Below are 21,696 nucleotides of genomic sequence, written 5' to 3'. Positions count from 1 at the left end.
TCAGCAATCAGCACACCCGCGCAGCATACCTGTAGCCGGCAGGGATGTTGGGAGTGGCCCACCCATAGCGCGTACGCCTATAATTTATGTACGGCACGCCGGGGGCGTGACCAATGGTTTTGATTGACAGGTGAACTCGGAGATAAACTCGTGAACGGTGAAGTGCCCCGAATTCATCTCGGGACTGTCATGTCGGCAGCAGCAGCAGCCTGGGTAATCGCTTCCTCTGACGGCAAATGTCAGTACGGCCGGCTGGACCCGTTTACTGCCTTGGCCGACGACGAATTCCAGCGACATTTTTGCCTCTCCAAACAATCGGTACGATGGTTGTGTAAATAGTTAGGCGACGACCCACGCCTGCGGAGAGTGAGTACCGGGCTTCATTCGCTTTCGGTCGAAGAGCAAGTCCTCTGCGCCCTCCGGTTCTTCGCGACCGGGAGCTTCCAGGGGAGCGTCGGCGCAGACCGCTTTATTGGACGCCAATAAAGCACTGTGAGCCGCTGTGTGAGGGACGTCTCCGACACGCTTATCGACGCGGCTGTGCAGAAGCGGTGGCTCGCTTTGCCCACGACTGCGGCCGAGCGTGCGTATGCTGAGGAGCGTTTCCTTCTGCGCGGCGGCATCACAGACGTCGTGGGATGTGTCGACGGGATCTACAGTGGCGTAAAGGCCCCTTCGAAGTCCAGCCCTGACATGGTGAAGGCCAACTATTTCACGAGGAAGGCACATTATGCATTGAACATTGCAATCAGTAAAAGATAATTGTTCTCGCTAAGTCATTTGGGCTACTCTGCAGCACAGTGCCAAAGTCGGTCCCAAACTCTTTTGGCGAAGACTGGATCAGCCGCTAACCGGTTCCACAGAACAATTCATAACATGCTAGGTACCTTAAGGGAGGCCCACAAAAAAAAAGTGGGCTCCTCGGCGACGGCGAAATCGAAAGTTGCAGATGGCCACTTGTTAATCGGGCCACTGCAGAGCACTCACCACTGTGCTAATTAATTAAATCCGACGAATGAATGTCATCTTTCGCACAAACCTCTCACTTGCATCTAAAAAGTATAGTCACAATGCTGCAGAATCGGGAAGATAACCGCCACTGCTGACCAAAAGTCGGTGCGAGCTCATTGACAACGAATTTCGGACAGCTCACATTAACGCGGTATGCATGAAATGAACAGATGCATGCAGTTCATTTCAGAACACGGCATAATATTCAAGCGATTCTGAACAAAACGAGTTTTCTCATTCAAGTCACGCGAAATTCAACTTGCGATGAAAAAAAAATGTGAAATAAAAAAGTTTCGCCATGCGGGATTTGAACCCACGCGCTCCCATTGCCTGTCGACTCTCCGGAGCGACGCGTTAGACCACACGGCCACAGAACAGCGCGGAGTGAAACACCTCTCCATTTTTTTTTTGCGGACTACTTCCGTAGCGTTGCACATGTACCTCGTCGCCATTGGCGGTCAGCTGATGACGGGCGTTGGTAGCGTTCCCTCGCGGTACAAAGCAAAATTTAATAATGCATAAATAACTCCAAAGCGCTTTAAATCCAAATCTTGCACAATATAAAATGCTTATAAAGGTGTATTAAGTGCATTATAAAATTCAACAAACCTCGTTTGTCGAATTGCACACGCAGTGCACTTGGTGGAGCGACACACAAATGAAAAATGCACCGGCGGTTGGCTCACGTGACCCGTTCTTTGTAGACCGCCCAAGAAGCCGATGAGGTGGCGCCGATGTGATGATAAAGCACGGAATATATCCAGATAACCCAATGAAGTTGGAGGCGTAACGAGGGTTGGATTTTGTCTTGCTACCATTAGTTCACTCATCTGAGGGCGTCGCCAGAGCTCGGGAAGATTCCGAGTTTCAGCAAACTCGGGCCTTCCAGCATAGCGCCCCAGCTTGCACGCGCTAATGCAAACTGTGAGCAAAAAGACCCTGAAATCTTTTCATGCAGCGCGGTAAGCGGCTTACGATTTTTCACCACGTCACCCGGCTCTTGGACACACATCTGCAGCTTTTCAGTCCGCTAAAGCGTTGGTGGAGTTGACTTACCTGGAAAAGAAAAAAAAGTACCATTAGAAAACACAACGCGTTAAGAAACCTTCTACCGGCACCACAAGAAGTACACATAATTCAGGGCCTCCGGAAGCGGAAACATTACAGAAAAGAACCAGCCTCAAATTAAGAAGTACTGCATCCGCGAGGTAATTGGACCACATAGGCGCAAGGTTATAGAACCTATTTAGCGGTACCCTTCATCAAAACCCGCTTTTTGGAACAGTTCGCTCAAAGTAAGAAACACAAATAAAATTGTTGAAGCATGCCGTACGCCTGAGTACATCTTGACTCGATTAAAATTTCACACAATTAACTAAGCACCAAAATATCAATCAGGCAATACTTTTTGTTTTTGTTTTTTTATCGTTACGAACTTTTCCTGTCCTCATTACTTAAATGTCACGAACTCGGGAATCGCAGGCCAGTTTGAGCAGTGAGGTTTCACAACTTTTATTGGAAAACATCTCGCGTCATCAACCACTGACCCAAGAACCAGGACAGGCGCTGCTGCTAGGTGCTTGTGCGCTAGCCGCTAGCAAAAAGAGAAAGAACCGTAGCCCGTACGAAACTCGGGCGCTCTGAAAGTGCGGCTGAGTGACTTAAGCAAGAATAGGAAAAAAAAACGGCACCAAATCAAGAACAGTTATTAACAAGAAACTCGACGACGTGAAAGCCTGAACAAAATAAAATCGTTCTTTTTTGCCGAACCATAACTTGCTCCGCATTACCATAAAAGCCTCGATACCATGATTTCGCCCCGGCGGCATGCGAGAAAAAGCACCAAGCGCAAAAGGGCACCGTGCTTACTAAGCCCACATCCCACCTCCCTGCTGCTGCTGCTGCTGCTGCGCTGCTCTGGTCGACAGTTCCGCTTTCCGGATACGGCTATACAGTGCGATCCGACCGAGAAAAATGCAGAATACGTCGATGCAATAGAAGCCCAGCACACGCCACAGGAGTTTATGCCTCAGACACCCGCTTTCTTTGCCTTTTAAGCAGTCAATAGCACAAGATCCCTTTGTTCTCGCGAAACCCCAAAACCCCAGCGGAGCGAGCCGATCGCTTTTACAACCATCTACAAAGCGCCGCCTTCGGCCACTGCGACTCAAGTATTCTCAATGCAGTCTCCACTTGGACCAATTTAAGGTTAACTAAAACGATCCGGAACGAGATGACTTTCCCTGCAATCCAATCTGCCGCAACCCGCTCTGTTCCCTCAATGTCGTTTCACAGATATGAAACAGCGTCGTCTTTTCATTCTGTTCGCGAACTTGCCTGAACACAAATGGATTTTCCGCACCGATCAGGCAACAGGCAAGAAACCTTGCAGGGTACGCACTCGACCAATCGAATAACTAACTAGCAACAGTGCCACGTCGCGCCCCGATCATGCTGCAAGTCAGGAAACAACAAATAGCAAAACAATGGTCAACTTAGCTATAAAACAGCAACGGCTCCGATTCCCAAGCTTCCCTACATAGGTTCGGCCGCATTCTCTGCTGTTAAATATCCGCCTATCGCTTCAACTCGATCCCTCTGTAAGCTCTTCCTCGGTGTTGCGCAAGGAAGCAGCGCCAGGCAGCAACGACAACGATAAAACCCGTGGCCTGCACAGGCTACGAGACAAGCGATCCCAATCTCCCGGTTCTACATTCCCCCCTTCTTCGCCCCCATCTGCTGAGCGACGTTAGGTTAAAGACTTACGCGAGGTAGTTACCGTAAGGCCAGCGAGAATTCAATTTCTTTCTCTCGTAAAATCAGTTTCTCTCTCAATCTCATCTGTTGAGGAAGCCGCTCCTACCGCTACAGCCCAGCTGCCACGTTGCTGGCAGTGTAATTTGCCTCCGTTCATTCGTAGCATGCGGAGAGCACGATAGAATACTTCGAGAGGTTCCCCCCTAGATCTGCCTGGTGGTATAGCTCACAGCGTTCAAGGCTGGAGCCCACCATCAGCTACCCGTCGACTAGCTGGGAGTGAAATGGCTCCAGGTAAGATTTTCGTCCCTAGCACAAGGTAAATACCCCAGGACATCAAGTGGGTCATCTTTTGCGAAACGAAATCTATAACGATTGTTAAGAGTATGTGGTATCGACAGCGAACACTACACAAAAGCCGAGAAGGAAAAAAAAAGATATTTAAAGATTTGCGTTCCGGCGAGGTACGCGTACGTGGTCTAAAATGTGCAGTCCGCATTTATTGGTGCCACGAGCTCAGTATGCCTGCGGATTCCAAGCTGCACACAATGAATGAAGAGTCCACAGGAAACTGTTTTCTTCACGGCGCAGGTGTTGCGCAAAGTTTCTGCTCCCATAATGCACACGGTGCGCTCACACGTCAAGTGCGTGACAAACTTGTTCTCTCCTTTCTTTTGTTTTAATACACGATTGTCCTACCTGCAAAGGCTGCTCCTGTCGTAAGCCTTTGTAAATGCACGACAGCATTCTCAAGACACGATGTTGCTGAAAAAGACTAAATCGATTCATGCTCGTGTACACGAAACTTTGCAAATGCCGCAATGCTCCTTTAGCAACTTTGTGGTTGGACAGACAATGATTTCTGAAGACGAGTACATTCGCACCGCGTTTTACGAACGATTGCATGTGAGTAAAATACGGTTGAAATTAAGAGTACGGCATGGTATCAAGCGATTTCTGTTGAGTAATATAAAGGGAATACGCACCAGCGACTGCGCTTTGCCACCTCAATAGTTTGTAAAAAACATTCCTGTCAAAGAAGCGCCTATTCCAATGCCAATATGAACCCAACATGTGCCTCCTATGTTCTAAGAATCTATTCTAAACAAAAAAAAAACAATGTAGAAAAAAAAGGTACCCCACAAAATGTGCCGAATCTGAACACGCGCAAGTCAGTTTTATTTATTTATTTATTTACTTTTGCTCGCGCTCCGCAAATTGCTGTGAAGCTTAGAGAGTACATGCAACTAATCGCCGTGCCTCAGCAACGCTTTCCACCTTGTGCTGTCGCGTTATACGCATGCCTTCACGACGCCGGGACTGACCAATCTCAGAGCACATTTCTGGAACACAGTTTAATATTTCGCGCAGCGCTCACGCCATGCAAGCTGTTACTTTTATTTCCTTTTCAAGTAGAGTGACGGTTAAAACAAAACTTACCCTGTAAAAAAGCACAACCTAGACTAAACACAAACTTGACCTAAACGGAAACGCAGCCTTCTTTTTCGCACAACCACCTTAATAGAGCGCAGACAATGAAACATTGCTCGACGCAGTTGGGACAAGTGGGGCGATAAAGTGAAGGGAGGAATGGGGCATCGTCCCGTCCCGTCTCTTTGTCTCATCCGTAAATAGGCGTGAATGGTTAAGGTAGGTATCCTTTAGAAGCCTAATGACGCATTATTTGCTTTTACCTAGAACTCTGTTGTTTAGCTGAAGAAGCTCGTTTAACAGGAATGCAGATGATAAAAAGATGGTATACGTGGAGCCACAAGATACGACCGCCAATGGGGGTCACTTCCGGCCTCTTAGTTACACTATCTTTGGTGCGGGTTTCCGTTTGGCTATTTTTTTTTTTCCTTTAAGAAGTATGCCGCGCAAAATAACCTTCTACATATGGTAAACATGTTGCATTAGCTTTTCTCGTTCTAAAAGGAGCTCAGCATGTGCACCCCAGTTCAGATTACGATGTCCTAAAATTATTTTAAACTGACACATCGTTGGGTGAGTTGGTGCATGTTCTTGAGAAGAAAGACCCGAGAAAAAAAAAACGACATAGCACAGAAGGCAACGTCGGCTCTCTAGTGGTGAATCCTGTACTTTGCCGAATCTTTCTTCGCGTCTTTCACGCTAGAGGTCTTAGTTTCGTGAAAAGGGTCCTCGCAATTTGTTGACACAGGCTAGTATCACTGAATTTTTTCTTTTTCTTTAAGAATTCGAAAAGAAATTGCCAAAAATTTGGAAAACAAAACACCTGAAAAACGTGAGAGCCTTAAATTCATGATACTGAAAACTGCGCAGTTGGTTTGTAACGAAAAATAAACAAAGAAATGAAGCATGGCAGCAAAAGATCATTTAACTTCTTTGTGGCCACGCTCGGAAGCAGAAGCGATTTTCAAGCAACTATGGAGTTAATGAAAAAAAAAACAGAAAAGCCGAAAAACGACCAGTCGCAGGAACATTTCATTACCGCTCAGAAAAGAAACAGTGCCATAGTTGCCACGACAACTATAAAAATGCTACATATTAACCACAGACGTCGGAACTTAAGACGTAAATTAACAAAATATTTCTGAGTATTTTAACGAGCGTCTCATTCCTCCCATTCGGCATCCCACTCCTCCCAGCTATAGGAGGATAGAATGAAAAAAAAAACCTTGTTCGTGGATAAATAATTTTTTCAGGTATTTCTCTCAGAGTTAGACCACTGTATTTTCTTATATGTTGTGGACGCATGATATCCTCACATATATTACGCCTGCGACTTGTTCGCAAGCGCCAACTGGAGAATTTTTTTTTTTTTTTGCAAATCCTTTCCCACTGCCCCTGGCTCTCTCTTATGGCTCTAGGGAGTCTCCCAGTAGAGAGGCTCCGAAACCACGACTTTATGAGGAAACAAACGTGAAGAAAACACCATTCCTTTGGTCCAAGGAAAACATCTCACCTAGATGCCCGTGCATCTTCGCGGTTTGCCTTGAAACGCCACAAAAAAAGCTTAACGTCGACTGCCGTTGTACTGGCCAGAGCAGCCTTCCGCAGTGAGCGAATCACCCGATTCTAACGCGTCCCAAAACAAACACGCACCCGAGTTCGAACGCGCACTCATTCGTAGCCTTGTTTCCGTTTTGAATCCGGCTGTAACACGCATGCTACTTCAAGGTTCCATTTTCATGAAAAAAAGTGCGCGCTAGAAACGGGTGAAAACGGTACTCTCGCTGTAGCGCAACGCTGGTGTCACTCCAGAGCTGCATAAAGGGATATAAGCCCGGTTTTTGTGAGCTTCAGAGCGTGAATACAGCAACATCGAGAGAGTGCTGCGTTCAAACGTGAAGCGAAGTCTGGGAAAGAGGGTTACCGCGTTTGCGGTCAACGCACATTCGGCGCACAACCTGGAGCCTATGAGTTTTCTGCTTTGAGGCACCTTAGTCGGAAAAGACGATGCGTGATTGGTACCGAGCAAAAAAAAAAAAAACGAATAATTACGAGTGAGCAAACTGAAGGGCGGATAACGTTACAACAAAAGCTTTGAAACAGCCACAGTTACAACAAAAACCATTTCCAGATGCTTCACGAGAAAACTTCACCATTAGAGGCAATTTTTCACGGTCAGCGAGTCATTCCAGAAACAAAAAATGGCATGCCTTTTGAATTTCGTCACATGTTATCGTTCCGTTTATAAAATAAGTAGACAAAACAACGCCTTCGGCAGCAAAATGAACAAACGAGAAGATAGCACGAAAGATATTGAAAGAAATGCAAGAGGACGCGCTCCATTCAAGCACATTGTATTCGACGAAACAAAAAACTCACGAAAAAAATCCCACGCCATTTGTTTAACTTTAGCTGGCCTGCAGCTCGGCACTGCACCCACCTTGTAGGCACGCCGCTGGTCTCGTTACCTTCCGGCGTTACCGCCTCTTTCCCCTTGGTTTTACGTTAAGGGCATGCCCACAGCTATATCCGAAAGGGATCACCCAAACTTTAAGCTACCGACCATTATGCCGACGTCACTGGGGTAGCACAGCCTAGGTCCATTGCGTGTCTGTTCGTTAACCCTATCATGGTCAGTGTTCATGTCGTTTACAGTAGCAACGCCATAGGGGCACAGGCACCGCGATTTCCCACAGAAAGGCAAGGGGAGAGGAAATGGAAGCCACCGAACGCTATGGATGATTGGTATGCACCACAGACGGAGTCCCTCAGGGAATAACTCAGGTTTCCCATATCACGCGCGTTCACAGAATCGAGCACCCCGCCGCAGGTTTTCCGCAAACATAGGCAAGCTAGCAGGCGATTCACAAAGGAGTAGCCAGTCACTGCGGCTGCGAAGCGATGTATGCGTGTGAGAGGGAACACTGTATGCAGTTCTTCATGCAAGTGCAAGCTTCCGCGCTCGATAACGATGAAATTAACACTTAGGACAATTTCATACATTCCCCATATATGCTTCAAAGGGTGGAGGCCAGATTCGCCAGGAACGTGATCACTCCATTTTGTGCTAACGAGACACCCTAACGCAAGCTCATTTGCAAAGTCGCGACGTGCAGCCAGCCCCTACTATTACTAGAGACCCCATTAAGGAAACCCCGGCAGGAGAGTGTCGGGTATTTGCAGAAAGAAAGGAATGATGCGCTTGGCTAGGCTTGGTGATGTCCAAGCCGAGTCAAGAAGACCGATTCTGAAGTCCGTGTAAAAATCCTTGTAAGATCCCTATCCCTGAAAGATCAGTCATAAGAAGACTGGTGTAACGTCATGAACCACTGGTAGAGCGAACTTTAAAAATAACACGCGCTTTGTTAGCACGTATCCCGACTAGTTTACGCCACCACTGGCGACGACGTCTGCCGATTTCTCTATGTCACGGTTCTACAATATATATATATATATATATATATATATATATATATATATATATATATATATATATATATATATATATATATATTGTACAGGTGCGTCTTCGAAGCACAGGTCCGAGGCCGTTGACCAAAGACGCGTCACGGCAGGCACACACCCAGGAGTCACACCGAAACCAGCACAGCACTTCGTTCTCCTCTTCGTCCCACCGCGTGAATGGCTGCCGGTCGTTCCCATTACAGTTACCTCCCCGGCGAAAAGAAGCCATCCTGGCGACTTACGGGGACGAAAGAATTGTCGGATCGTAGTAGGGCTTAAGACGCTCGACGTGTACAGTTTCACGCCCCCGGCGACGATGATCCGGGGAGGGGTCAAGGGGCTCAACTATGTAATTCACGGGAGAAGTTTGTTGAAGAACGCGGTAAGGGCCGTGATAGCGGGAAAGTAGTTTCGTGGCGAGGCCGGGAGTGGAGGAAGGCACCCAGAGCCAAACGAGTGCGCCGGAGGGATATGACGCGGGAGGGTCCAAGGGGTCCCGACGGTGCTTCTGGTGCTGCTGGAGTTGTGTGGTGAAAGAGCGCGCAAGCTGTCGACATTCTTCGGCATACATGTGGGCTTCGGAGAAGGATGTTGTCTCGGAAGAATCAGGGCGATAGGGAAGGATGGTGTCCATTGTGGAGGTAGGCTCGCGACCATATAAGAGGAAGAAAGGAGAGAATCCCGTCGTTGTCTGCGTAGCCGTATTATACGCGTAGGTTACGAAAGGAAGTACTTTATCCCAGTTGGAGTGGGCGGTATCAACGTACATGGCGAGCATGTCACTGAGAGTGCGGTTGAACCGTTCAGTCATGACGTTGGTTTGGGGGTGATAGGCGCTGGTACAGCGATGAACGATTTTGCATTCCTTGAGCAGTGCCGCTACGACTTCCGATAGAAAAACACGGCCACGGTCACTGAGCAATTCTTTCGGGGCGCCGTGACGAAGAACAAGACGGTGTAGGATGAAAGAAGCAACGTCCTGTGCGGTCGCAGATTGGAGAGGCGACGTTTCTACGTAGCGGGTTAGCTGGTCAACGGCCACGATGACCCAGTGGTTTTTAGCCGAACTGGTGGGAAGCGGACCGTAAAGATCAATGCCGACGCGGTCAAAGGGGCGGGCAGGGCAGGGTAACGGCTGCAATGGGGCGGTGTTGTGGCGGGGAGGGTTCTTGCGACGTTGGCAGGCTGTACACGACCGAATGTACTGTCGTACGAAGCGGTACATACCGCGCCAATAATATCGCAGACGCAGGTGAGCATACGTCTTCAATACACCGGCATGGCCGTATTGTGGGTCTGCGTGGAAGGAGGCGCAGATCGCAGCACGGAGGTGGCGAGGAATCACCAACATCCACTTCCGCCCTTCGGACAGGTAGTTACGCCGGTATAAGAGGCCATCACGAACGGCAAAATGGTGGGCTTGGCGACGAAGAGTACGGGATGAAGAAGGTGGCGAGGGATTAGAGAGGAAGGTGAGGAGTGAGTTGATCCAAGGATCCTGCTGTTGTTCGGAGAGCATATCAGGGACACCGAACGACGAGAAATCATAGGCACAGACGAGGGCAGAGGCGGAATCGCAAGGAAGTGGTGAACGGGAAAGTGCGTCGGCGTCGGAGTGCTTGCGTCCAGAGCGATAAATGACGTGAATATCAAATTCCTGCAGACGTGAAGCCCAGCGGGCAAGTCGGCCAGAGGGATGTTTGAGGGAGGACAGCCAGCAAAGAGCATGATGGTCGGAGACGACATAGAACGGCCGGCCGTAGACGTAAGGGCGGAACTTGGCAATCGCCCAAATGATGCTCAGACACTCTTTTTCTGTCACTGAATAGTTATATTCCGCCTTGGTGAGAGTGCGGCTGGCGTAAGCGACAACATATTCTGGATACCCAGTCTTCCGTTGGGCAAGAACTGCGCCCAACCCCACACCGCTCGCGTCAGTGTGAATTTCGGTCGGACAGTCAGGATCAAAATGGCGCAGTACTGGCGGGGAGACCAGAAGGCGACGTAAAGTGTCGAATGCGGCATCGCAGGCGGGTGACCAAGACGAGAGGTTCGGGCTGCCGGCAAGAAGCTGCGTCAAAGGGGCGATGATACAGGCGAAATTCCGGATGAAGCGGCGGAAGTATGAACACAAGCCTACAAAACTGCGAAGTTCTTTTAAGGTGGTCGGTTTGGGAAAGTCAGCGACGGCGCGAAGTTTGGCAGGGTCAGGAAGAACACCATCTTTGGAGATGACATGACCTAATATCGTCAGCTTCGTGGCACCGAAGTGACATTTCTTGAGGTTTAGTTGTAGCCCGGCTGCAGTAAGGCACGTGAGAACACGCTGCAGGCGAAGTAAATGGGAAGAAAAATCTTTGGAAAAAACGACAATGTCATCCAGATAGCACAGACACGTTTCCCATTTGAGCCCGCTGAGAATATTATCCATCATTCTCTCGAATGTGGCTGGGGCATTGCATAGGCCGAATGGCATGACATTGAATTCATACAGGCCGTCTGGTGTGACGAAGGCGGTTTTCGGCCGGTCAGCAGCAGCCATCGGGACTTGCCAGTATCCAGAGCGTAAGTCTAAGGACGAAAAATACTCCGCTCCCTGCAAGAAGTCCAGTGCGTCGTCGATTCGGGGTAGAGGGTAAACGTCCTTGCGAGTAATCTGGTTGAGACGACGGTAGTCCACGCAGAACCGGATGGAGCCATCTTTTTTCGTCACCAAGACAACAGGAGAGGCCCAAGGGCTGTGAGAAGGCTGTATGATGCCGCGCTGTAGCATATCGTCGACATTTTCACGGATGACGCGGCGCTCTGTGGGCGAGACGCGGTACGGTCGCTGGCGCAAGGGGGCGTGCGTACCTGTGTCAATTTCGTGAGAGACGGCGAACGCACGGCCCAAAGAAGGTTGGGAAAGGTCAAAAGACGCGCTGAAGCGTTGGAGAAGTTGCAGTAGCTGGTCACGTTGAGCGGGCGGAAGGTCGGTAGCGATGGCGCGATGAAATACGTCGGCGGGACGCGGATCGGGCGTGGTCGCACAAATGTCCAGGAGAGCAACCTCGGGACATGCACGGTGATCAGAGAACTCGTAGGCAAGTGCAGGGTCCAGTTCTTCGATACGACCGAGGCATTCGCCGCGAAGGAGAGAGGACAGGCAAGCAAAAGGGTTGGAGACATAAATGGCAGTGACCACCGGAAATCGTGAGAACGGCGAAAGGAATCAGAAGGTGGTGACGGCGGGTGGCAGCAGTAGTGGGTGTGAAGAGAACAGGGCTGCTGAAGGCAGAGTCAGGTAAGAGCGGGACGAGGACAGAAGAAAAGGGAGGTATGGTGGTGTCGGCGGCTACGAGAAGTTTAGCGGAGGGCACAGGCAGGTCGCACAGGGAAACGTTACACACGGAAGATAGCGCAAGTTCAGCACGAGCACAATCAATCACTGCATGGTGGGTGGGCAGGAAGTCGCATCCTAGGATGATATCGTGAGAGCACGCACTCAGCACAACAAACTCGATGAGATATTCTACGTCGTTGATAGAAACTCGTACGGTGCAGGCTGCGATGGGGTGAATGCGCTGCGAGGTGGCCGTACGGAGCGAAAAGTCAGACAGGGGCGTCGTCACCTTGCGAATTTTGCGGCGAAGAGAGTCACTAATCACAGACACGGCAGCGCCCGTGTCAACGAGCGCGAGAACAGATACACCTTCGACAAACGCCTGAACCACATTAGCGGGAGCAAACGGAGGACTTGGTGAGTTCGCAAAAGACGCAGTTCTTGCCTCCGGAACTGCGGCATTCAGTTTTCCTCACGGAGAGGTTCCGGTCGCCGAAGCATTGGGGAAATTGAACGGCGGCGAGGCGAAGGCGAGCGGCGAGTCGAGTACTGGGCGCGAGACATAGACGAGCCAGAAGAGCCATTGGGCAAGGTCGGCTCGTGATCGTATCCGTGATCGTACGGGTGCGCAGCATCCCCATAGCGAGGCAAGCGCTGACGGCAGAGACGTGCGACGTGCCCTGGAAGCCCACAAGCGTAGCAGATGGGCCGATTATCGGCGGTGCGCCAAGGGTTCGTAGGATGTCGTCGTGTGCGAGGAAACGAGGCTGGCGGAAGTGGCATGGATGGGGTTGGAGCATAATAGGCAGGGCTGCTGCGGTACGTAGGAGAGGCAAGCGAGCGCGGTGCCCGTCGGACGGCTTCCGCATAGGTGAGTGGTGCTGCGACAGGAGGAGGCGGGGGGCTGGACGGCAGGACTGCAGCGACCTGCTCCTGAACAACACGGCGGATAGTCGGCGCAAGGGAGGGCGCTAGGTCGGCAGTAGGGCAGACAGGGTCTGGAATGTGATGAAGAAGAGAAAGCTGGCGGGCGATTTCCTCGCGTATAAAATCTTTCACGCGCTCCATGAAGAGGGTTTGGTCCGAAGACGAGGGACCAAGGGCCAAGCCAGCAAGACTCTCGGGAGGCGCACCAGACTGCCGCGTAGAAGCGCGTTGCTTGCGCAACTCGTCGAAGCTTTGGCACAGCTCGATGACGGCACTGACGGAGGTGGGGTTCTTCGCCAGGAGCATTTGGAAAGCGTCATCTGCTATGCCTTTAAGAATGTTATTAACTTTGTCAGCCTCGGACATCGAAGGGTTCACGCGCTTACATAAATCGACAATGTCTTCAATGTAGCCGGTGAATGTTTCGGTCGGTAGCTGTGCTCGAGCACGGAGACGTTGCTCGGCGCGGAGTTTCCGCACGGCGGGGCGGCCGAAAACGTCGGCGAAGCTTGTCTTGAATGATGACCAGGTGGGAAGGTCCGCTTCATGGTTACGAAACCATAAGTTGGCAACGTCTGTGAGATAGAAGAGCACGTTGCTCAGCTTGATGGAATCGTCCCACCGATTGTAAGTGCTGACGCGCTCGTAGGACGCCAACCAGTCGTCAACGTCCTGGTCGTCCGTACCGCTAAATGGGGAAGGGTCGCGCTGTCGTTGGACCCCGGAACAGAGGACGGTGGCAGGGGTGGCCGGCGACGACTGCGTCGAAGTGTTTGGCATTGTTGGCGGTGCAAGTAGCGTTCCGCTCCTGAGTTCCAGGTTGAGCACCGGGACGGGGATCGAAGCACCTCCACCAAGTATACAGGTGCGTCTTCGAAGCACAGGTCCGAGGCCGTTGACCAAAGACGCGTCACGGCAGGCACACACCCAGGAGTCACACCGAAACCAGCACAGCACTTCGTTCTCCTCTTCGTCCCACCGCGTGAACGGCTGCCGGTCGTTCCCATTACAATATATATATATATATATATATATATATATATATATATATATATATATATATATATATATATATATATATATATATATATATCAGAGCTCTGGAAGCAGGCCAAGTGGCCGAACTGCGTCAGCCATATGCAAAGCCCATTTCAGTGTTTCTTAAACCAATTAGGCCTGCAGAAACGACCTTGCTACTACGTCAGGCATGAGAATATTATCATTCAAGCGCCGCCGCCCCGAGCGTTAATAAAAACGCGTCACAATTTCTCAGAACCAGTCCGACTAAGCACAGCTGGCGATCGGCTAGAACAAGTAGTTTTTTTTTCCCCCAATTACGTATCAGCTAAAATAAACCAATTAACTTTCAAGCAATGGTAGAAGTTCTAATTGGAAAACTTGTCGACGGTCACACGAAACCGTAGGCAGCTCAATTCGTTATCAAGCAGTCTTATGCTGTGCGCAAAACACCCTACGCCTCGCGGCCCTCGATTACGGTCCGTTTCCATGGCGCGCCGAACGCGGCTAAGCTGCAGAAACTTTCCGGGCGCGCGGACGCCCGCAATTTCGCTCGCTTCCCGCGTGTCTCGTGCTTCTTTCAGAGCATGAAAAAATCCTGCATAATGAAGCCATGTTTCCGGAAATTGCCCTGTCTGGGTTTTCATAGAGACAGTTCAATTGCCTAATCGAAAATCTTCCCCTCCGGGAGCATAAACGTTGAGCAACCAAGTCCCTAATCCGTTAGTTAACCAGGATAAAGAATTACTCCTACACACACGCCCGGAGACTTCCAAAAGAGCGCTAGTGTTGCAACTTCAAAAAGAGTTCTTTCGTCGTACTTTCTTTCTTAACCTCCGCCCAAGTTACGCGAGGCAACCTCTGCACGCAACCGTGTGCCTGGTGTGCGGCGCGCGGAGCAAACCCGAAGCGCTCTCGTGGCAGCGGACCTCCTCCCACACATCCTGAGTACACAATGTTCCCCAGAGGCATGGCAAGTTGCCTAAGCAAGCTCCAAGTCGGTCAGGCTGCACGCGCCACTGATAAGATACGAACAGCAGGGAAACCTGCAGTGCCCAGAGTGGTCACGGCGAAAGGCCTGATCGAGGGCATGCGAGAGTGTCGCTGCCTTCGAAAATGCTAAAAGAAGCCTGTCAAGCTACTTTATTTTTTTTTTCACTTTTCCCTCTGCTCGTTTACTTTGTCATTCTATTTTTATTCAGTTCCCGCTTTCGCGCGTTACAGGTTAGAATAGGAATAATCACATGGCATTAAGAACGACAATGGCGCAATCCACTAAGAAAGCGGCGGCCTCTAACAAGACGGCGAGCACGTCCACAGGCTTCCCTAAAGGCAGCAGCGTTACAAGACCAATTGCAACACGCCAAATGCGAGCGTTGGCAGCTAACTATATTGCAGTTTCCCTAGGTGCTATATCCTCGGCAACAAATTCCAAAAAACAACATGCATTTCTTCTGAGAGCATAAGCACACTCGCGTTTTGAACGAGTTAAGTGATTTCGAAGCTCACGTACCAACGAACCTTGGAAATTCCTCAAATATTAAAATATTACCGCTTCGCGCTTACGTACAGTTTAAAACTTCTTGCTGACCCAGGAAAGCCACTGCGCACCAACAGGCGCCAAGAAAACCACACAGAAGAGACCGCACGTGGCTGCCTCGTCCCCGTTCTTTTCGCGGTGTCCTTTCGATATCACCGCTTTTCTAAGGACCTCGTCTAGCGTCCTTAAAGCTCCTCTCCTTCCCCAGAAAGCATTTTTAATCATCCCCTCCGGACACGTCGCTAATTAACACCAAACGCTGATTTTCTTTCCCCAGTTATTTTTCTTATCGCGAATTCGGCCGTCAATAAGGAAGCTACTACATGGCTCCGCGTTAAATCATCTGCAGAGGTTCGGCGTGTTACGCAAGTGAAAGTGCGGGTTCAATAAGCCCGCAAAATAACTCTCAGCTAATTTTCTCCTTGCCTCACCCTATACTCCCGTGCCTTTCGTTACCTCCAGAAGGCTTAAACGCAGTTTCGTATCTCTTCCCCGTACCCAACGCAACCACATGGCACAGGCTTCGAGCGCCAATAGCACGAGCGCCGTAACTTGATTACGTTGACGTCACGCTCTACTTTACGACACCGCGTTATGGCGCGTGACGCAAAGCAAAAGCCCCGTTCCCAGAATCGTCCGAAACCCGGCTGTTCAAATCTAGCGGCCCCATTCGAGCCGACAAAGATGCAACGGTCGAATTCGGATGAAAAGGCCGTTGACAAAAGTTGAACGACAAACAAAGCACCGGCAGATACCCAGGCGTTGTCTCGACTTGTTGCGGTTCTCGTTAGCTTTGTGCGCCGCCAGCAGAGAAAGCGCTGAACTTGCGGGGCAAACGTCGGTAAATGCTGTTAATACCAACTAATTTCATTATTTCTTGATGGCGAAAAACTGAGCTGTTTAAACCTTCAGACAGCGATTGAGGCGGTCTTTGAAGAGAGGAATAGCTGCTGCAAACAGTACCAGAGAATATCGTGGTGGTGGTGGTGTGACACCTTTATTGGAACATCCTTTCTATTAGGCGTTCAGTACGTCCTGGGCTAAGGCGACGAGGGCAGGTTGCAGCCTCAGATCCAGGGAGGCGAGCCAGATGGGCCACGGTGGGGGTGGGGGGAAAGGATAGGCGGGGGACTGGAAGGCTGCGTGGCACTGTGTAAGGCAGTGTTCTATGTCTGCATATGTGTGTGGACAGTTTGGGCACTGAGGTGTGGAAGTGTACCGGTATAGGTAAAGTTTGGCTGGTGTATGTAAGAGATTAAACTGTATTCGGCGAAGAATGCGAGCTTCACGGATCGATAAGGATGGGTGTAGTGGTGGTAAATCAGCTAAGTCCAATTTTTGCTGCGCGTAGTATTCGTCGACAGTGCGTTTGTAAGCCCTGACCGCCTGCTCCGTCGGTGGGCTCGTCCATGGGATCACCGGCGCCCGGTGTATAGTTTCGCAGGCAAGCTGGTGAGCCAGCTCATTGCCGGGGATGCCCATGTGACCAGGGATTCACCGAAGGGGCCGTGAGCTTAATGTTAAGAGGGCGGAATCTAAGGCCGATCGGGTAGGGAAAGGGACGGCTCTTCCATGGAAGGCACGCAGAGCTGCCTGCGAGTCTGTATAGACAACGTATTGGGGGGCGGGGGGTAGGGTGGCAAAGTGTGTGATGGCATCGGCGATCCCGTGTATTCCTAGGGCGAGCGTGGAGGGTAGGGAGGTGTATGGACCGGCTGTGTGTGTGTGTGTGTGTGTGTGTGTGTGTGTGTGTGTGTGTGTGTGTGTGTGTGTGTGTGTGTGTGTGTGTGTGTGTGTGTGTGTGTGTGTGTGTGTGTGTGTGTGTGTGTGTGTGTGTGTGTGTGTGTGTGTGTGTGTGTGTGTGTGTGTGTGTGTGTGTGTGTGTGTGTGTGTGTGTGTGTGTGTGTGTGTGTGTGTGTGTGTGTGTGTGTGTGTGTGTGTGTGTGTGTGTGTGTGTGTGTGTGTGTGTGTGTGTGTGTGTGTGTGTGTGTGTGTGTGTGTGTGTGTGTGTGTGTGTGTGTGTGTGTGTGTGTGTGTGTGTGTGTGTGTGTGTGTGTGTGTGTGTGTGTGTGTGTGTGTGTGTGTGTGTGTGTGTGTGTGTGTGTGTGTGTGTGTGTGTGTGTGTGTGTGTGTGTGTGTGTGTGTGTGTGTGTGTGTGTGTGTGTGTGTGTGTGTGTGTGTGTGTGTGTGTGTGTGTGTGTGTGTGTGTGTGTGTGTGTGTGTGTGTGTGTGTGTGTGTGTGTGTGTGTGTGTGTGTGTGTGTGTGTGTGTGTGTGTGTGTGTGTGTGTGTGTGTGTGTGTGTGTGTGTGTGTGTGTGTGTGTGTGTGTGTGTGTGTGTGTGTGTGTGTGTGTGTGTGTGTGTGTGTGTGTGTGTGTGTGTGTGTGTGTGTGTGTGTGTGTGTGTGTGTGTGTGTGTGTGTGTGTGTGTGTGTGTGTGTGTGTGTGTGTGTGTGTGTGTGTGTGTGTGTGTGTGTGTGTGTGTGTGCGCGCGCGCGCGCGTGTGTGTGTGTGTGTGTGTGTGTGTGCGCGCGCGCGCGCGCGGACATATTGCGTGGAATGGGTGCGAGGCGGAGGTTAGGGGGATAGATCAGAGACTGCGGTGGGTCTGGGAAAGAGATGGGTGTGTAGGGAGTCTGGGATAGTATCCATCGCCCAGCAGGTGTACTGGACAGGCGGATGATTATGAGACCAGCCAATGAAAGCAGCAGCGTGGACAGGTTTGGGCAGCAATACGATTAGAATAGTTTCCACTGATCACACGCTACACTGCGACGAGAAACGGCGGGCTGTTACATGCGCGGAAGCGGTATTAAATGCTGAAGTCAAATTGACCATGCCAGAAAGTCCTTACGCCCCTCGTTGAGTTCATTGACGTTCGGGAGAAGATAGGCACTAATACAAAAAAAAAACGGAACAAAAAATTACCCAGCTAAACACTGGAGTGCGCTTAATAGTGTGGTAGAAAGCGTAAAACTGGTTGCCTATTGATGCGCGTACGAATCAAACGAACAGTTAAGGACAGAGCACACACAAAAGCGTAAATATCAATCTCTACATAGTACGAGGTCTGTTAGAAAAGTATCCGACTTTATTTTTTTGGGGGGGGGAACACCTGATGGATTTGAAACAAGCAGGCGTGCACCAGCCTACCTTGAAGCTTCGTGCTCATGCACAAATTTTTTCCCGCCTGCCGATAGCGTCAGTCACTGGCACGCAGCGTTTGAGTGAGGCAGTGCGCAGTGCTCTCGTCGGTTTTTTATTGCAAGGAAAATGGCGGAGCGACAGGAGCAGCGCTACTGCATCAAATTTTGCCAGAAACTAGGCGACAGCCAAGTGGAAACCCTTCGAAATATTCAGACGGCTTTCGGTGAAGGTGCTATGAGCAGCACACAGTTTAAGCAGTGTTACAATTGTTTTAAAGATGGCCGCACATCGGTGCAGAGAGAGCCACGCTCCGGTCGGCCATCAACATGCCGAAACGACCAGGTCATTGCCGAAGTGAACGCTGTGGTGATGCGGGACCGTCGTGTGACTATCCGAGAAATTGCGGAGGAGGTGGACATCACCAATTTTTCTCCACATTCCATTATCACAGAAGATTTGGCCATGGAGAGAGATGCGGCAAAATCGTGCCGAAGCTGCTCACGGTGGAGCAAAAGCAGCATCGTGTTGAAGTCTCAGAGGATATGCTGGATTCCATAAAACAGTGACCCCGACTTCATCAACACTATAATCGCTGGTGACGAGTCTTGGGTGTACAGGCACGACCCGTAAACCAAATCCCAGTCCTCACAATGGAAGCATTCCACGCCACCAAGAAGAAAGAAGGCCCGCCAAGTGCGCAGCAATGTCAGAGTGATGCTGACTGCTTTTTTTGACTCCCTCTGTGTGGCACACCACGTGTACCCACCCCACAAAGTAAACATTGACCAAAGGAATACTACAGGGATGTCCTCCGTCGCCTGCGTGGCGCTGTGCCGCGGAAGAGGCCGGAGTTGAGGTCAACAGGAAATTGGCGCATCAACCACTACAATGCTCCTGCACGTTCCTCGCACTAAATTCACACTTTTTTCGCGAAAAACCAGACTGCTGTAGTTCAACAGACTGCTTACTCTCCTGATGTGGCTTCCTGTGACTTCTGGCTGTTTCCCAAAATCAAGAGGACATTGAAAGGAGCGCGATTTCAGACAAGAGAGGACATTATGGCTGCAACGACAGCTGAGCTAAACTCCATTCCGAAAGGGGCCTTTTCGGAATACTTCCAACAATGGCAGCGCCGCTGGGAGAAGTATGTGGAGTCCCAAGGAGACTACTTTGAAGGTGATTAGGTTTCCAACGCTCCAGCTATGCCAGTTTTTTTTCCTCGGCGAAAGGTCGGATACTTTTCTAACAGATCTGGTACATCACCCTGTTATATATATGTGGGCATTTTAAAGTTCTTCGAAACAAAACATGCAACTCGAACATGGGCTTGCCGAAAAGTAAACATATAAAACAAGCGATAAAGGCGTTTTTTTTTTTCAGATTTCTGGTAGCAGTCAACAAAACATTTTGAACATTGCTGAGAGATGACAGCAGCATGTTGTCTTCGCCTGTTCCAACATAGTAATTTAGAGGCACTTATGCGATAGGCAGGGCTTCTTCCCAGCAAAATAGAGGAGGCAATTAACCCACCAGAGAAACTTTGGCGGCCAAAAAAACAAATGTGATGCGTTTTAGCCCCAGGCTGGAAGACAGGTTATCCCGAATGGGTCACGCAAAGCAAGGAAGACACGCGTGAGCCTGATAGCCCACCGTCCTATACCGTATCCATTAGGTGCATGCCCCCGAGCATAGCGTACCATGCGACATCACGTGAGAGCTCGTTACCGAACCCCCAGAGTATCCTCTGCGCGTTCTCAAACTATATAAAGGCCACCGTAGGCGAGACGGAGTGCAGCGAGTTGGTCGCTATTTATTCGGCACGTGTCGACAACTATGTATCGCATGACGTAGACGAAAGCAACTTCCCTCTTTAGTTATTCTATATGTTTCCTAAGCTCCGCAACACGCAACAGGCATACAACAATCAACCGAGAACTGATAGAGTAATTCAGCCTCTTTCAGAATAGGAAAACGTGAAAGCCGCTGAATGAGGGACTATATTTCATTAAATGTGACGAAACAGTAAGCACCAGCGTTCACTTGTCAAGCATTTTATAAACGCTTTGGTGCTATAATCTATTCACCCCGCGGTTCACTATCAGAATGTCGAAACCACGGTTGGTCGCTGATATCCAGAATTACAGATCATACCGCGGAAAATACTTGCACAGAAGTGTCCGGAAATAAAAGCAGAAAGGAAGTCCCCTTTGACCGTAAAAAATAGGAACCAGAAGTAGATCGCTCCGAGGTAAGGTGCCAACACCACCTCCAAGCAAATCTAAATAGAAAAAAAGAAGCGCAAACACTAACCTTCTGTTGCAGCAACAGCATTCGTGGGGCACAGGCTTCCACTCAAAGCTGTCATAGCCAGAACCGGAAGTATTTTGAGACTCTTTACTTCGGACACGCCTGGTAAACAAGGAGGTCCCTCAGCAACAATATTTCATCGCGATTTCCGCTAACTGCGCGTCGTCTACTCAAAACACTCAGAAGCATCGACGATACTGATCCCGGCTTTGATACAGTTATTACGAAAAACAGAAAACACCTGTTTGTTAAAGAAAAAGGGATTATGTTTTCCTGTTCAGATCACAAGAGCTGCCCAAGACACACACAAGCAGCAATAAATTTTCAAACCTCGCTTTGCAACGACGTTTCCCGCTGTGATATGCCTACGCAAAAACTTCCATCCGCGTAGCATGAAGTTACGATCCAAAATGCATAAGTCCATAGGCATCCCAACACCGTCCACAATACACTAAGAAAACAGACAGTGAAGCCTTTTCTAAGCAAAATATTTTTATTTACATACTATTTGTAAATATTGGGATTTAACGCCTCAAGCGACGCATGGGTTATAAGGGAAGCCGTATAGTGGAGGGCTCCGGATTAATTCAACCACCTGGGGTTCTTTAATGCGCGCTGACATCCCACAGCACACGGGCGATTTTCTACATCGCCTCCATCGAAATAAGGGCTCCGCAGCCGGGTTCAAGAAATATCTGTTGCTATCACTTTGATTTTAAGAAACGTCGGCTCAGAGTGCCTAACTCCAGTAACAACACGAGTAACTGGGCACGA

The 21,696-nt window shown here is 49.9% G+C and overlaps 1 protein-coding gene across 4 annotated transcripts in view; it reads right to left on the bottom strand.

The window, feature by feature from the left end:
- LOC149351808 (procollagen galactosyltransferase 1-A-like) overlaps window positions 1-21,696 on the bottom strand; it is a 294,955-nt gene that overhangs the window by 25,201 nt on the left and 248,058 nt on the right. For all 4 annotated transcript variants that reach the window (XR_016290657.1, XR_016290658.1, XR_016290655.1 and 1 more), the window contains one exon: window positions 1,987-2,067. The gene's annotated coding sequence lies outside the window, so the exon portion shown is untranslated. The remainder of the gene's footprint in view (window positions 1-1,986; window positions 2,068-21,696) is intronic.

Source organism: Amblyomma mixtum, chromosome 3 (genome assembly GCF_055824585.1).
Source record: "Amblyomma mixtum isolate Tamu chromosome 3, ASM5582458v1, whole genome shotgun sequence".
NCBI lineage: Eukaryota > Metazoa > Arthropoda > Arachnida > Ixodida > Ixodidae > Amblyomma > Amblyomma mixtum.
The sequence above is the reverse complement of the archived record's forward strand: the minus strand, read 5'-3'. Positions and strand labels throughout refer to the sequence as shown.